The 2,062-nt window shown below is 52.2% G+C and overlaps 1 long non-coding RNA gene across 1 annotated transcript; it reads left to right on the top strand.

Moving 5' to 3' along the window:
* Positions 1-240: 240 nt before the first annotated feature.
* On the top strand, positions 241-1,256 carry LOC114052502. Its single transcript, XR_003570253.1, has 3 exons — positions 241-270; positions 660-816; positions 1,164-1,256. It is a non-coding gene; the product is annotated as an uncharacterized LOC114052502 (long non-coding RNA).
* The last annotated feature ends 806 nt before the right edge of the window (positions 1,257-2,062 follow it).

The following is a 2,062-nucleotide window of genomic DNA, read 5'->3' on the forward strand; positions in this document are numbered from 1 at the left end:
CTCTCTCTCTCTCTCTCTCTCTCTCTCTCTCTCTCTCTCTCTCTCTCCTGCTGGATTTTCTTGGTTGATGTATAGAAATGCTGATGGTTTTCATGGGTTACTTTTTTATCCTGCAATTTGGTTTAAGGAATTGTTTTAACTGATTTATTTTAGTTGACACTCTAGGGTTCTCTGGGTAAAGGTTGGTGTTTTCCTCAGTCTCATTGTAACCTCTTTGTCCTTCCAGGAGCTGGAAAGTGAGGTGGTGCAGAAGACATCTGAGTGGCACAGGTAAGGCCCCAAACTGCCTGGCAAAGAGAAAAGGAGGGAAAGAGGGGTAGAAAGCTAGAGCTGAGAGAGCACAAGTGAGATTCCCAGGGAGAAAGGGGTCACTGGAGCCAGAGCACTTCGGTTAGCAGGTTTATAGGATCGATACAAACTGAAGCCGACCTCAGAGAACAGATGAAGGTACTGAGGCCTGGAAGGGAAATGATCTGCCCAGGCTCTCCCAGGGAGTAGATGTCAGCAAAGACTTGCACCCAGGCCGCTGGCTCTCTCCTTTCCATTGAGTCGTGGTTTTCTTCAGGAGACACAGTTCCATTTCCTGACCTCTGTTTGACTCCATCCGCCAGTGCCTATTCTCCTGGTTGACTTTGACCTTTCCTTTTGTCCCTGTCTAGTTCTTCCCAAGAGGAGAAAAGGCCAAAGGAGATGGATTCCCTAGAGGCCCAGCTGGTTGGCTTGAGGCAGGAGCTGGCGGCCTTGAGCCAGAGGCAAGCTGAGGTGCAAAAAGAATTACACCTTTGGCCAGAGAAGATGGTGGCCCTGCGCAATGAGGTGAGTCATCTGGTCTACCAGTTAGGCCACGCGTCCCCTGCGCACTTCCCAAAGATGTAGGCCCATTGGGTGGACTTTATGATATGGACAGGACGTTCTTCATCTGTCAATTGGGATAATAACAGCCCCTAGCAGATCCAATGAGATGATTTTTGCAAACCTCAAATCAGTGGAGAAATGCCAGTCACTTGGTTCACCATGCCTTCCCAGGCACCAAGGTGGCACATGCTGACCCCAGAACTCAGAGTGACTCTAGAGACCACAGGCCCCCAGTCCAGGCCCTCTTGCTTCCTCATTTCTTCTGTTGCTCTGGTGTTTGCTGAGCTCTTTCCTCTGGTGGCTTCTAGGTGGAGTCTAAGGTCCCTGGCTGGATTCAGCGGGTCCTTGGTATTAAGCAAGAGGAGGTGCAGGCCCAGCTTCATGACCTGGAGCACAGAATCGTGAGTTATGTGGCCCAAGAGTGGCCTAAGTCTGTGAGCAAAGCTGCTGCCATCTTAAGACTGAGCCTTCTGAAGGAAGGAATGACCACCGGCGTGACAAAGGAAGTGAGGCCTGCCCCACTGGCTGTCCTCCTGGCTGGGGTAACTGGTTTGCCCTCAGAAGAGCCTGCGAGGAGGGAGGGGAAAACACTGACTGAGCAGGTAGCATGCTTGCCTGCCCCCCACATGGGCTGGGCCAGCCCTGCTGGTGACCTGGCCCCTGAGTAGTGCATGCCTGTCTTTTAGGAAGTGAACCAGATCATAAAGGAGGCCCTGAAAGAACACAGTGAAGATCGAATCGGGCTTCTGGATTATGCCCTGGAGACCTCAGGTAGGTGGCCTGCAGAAAGCCAGAGGGCTTGGAACAAAAGGGATTGGGAAATAAGGATGGCCCTTAGGAGACAGGAGGAATTGCCAAATCAAGATGCCCCCTATGGGCCGTGGCACTTCAGAGGGGTGATGCCCAGGCACTAACCCCTCACCTTGAGGACTGCCTTAAGCCATCTCAGTGTCCTCCTAACTCTCAGGACCCCACGTCTCCACAAAATTCTCTCCATGTTGCTCTTTCAGGAGCCAGCATTGCCAGTGTAACAGAGAGCTCTGTGAGTAGGCCCACCCGAAGGTAGACTTGCCCCTATGAAGAGGCAGTGTAAGACAGAGCTCTGTGACTAGGCCCAGCCCAAGGTAGACTTGCCCCTATGAAGAGGCAGTGTAACAGAGAGCTCTGTGACTAGGCCCACCCCAAGGTAGACTTGCACCCATGAAGA

The sequence above is a fragment of the Vombatus ursinus genome, unplaced genomic scaffold, assembly GCF_900497805.2.
Source record: "Vombatus ursinus unplaced genomic scaffold, bare-nosed wombat genome assembly UNPS02003667.1, whole genome shotgun sequence".
Lineage (NCBI taxonomy): Eukaryota > Metazoa > Chordata > Mammalia > Diprotodontia > Vombatidae > Vombatus > Vombatus ursinus.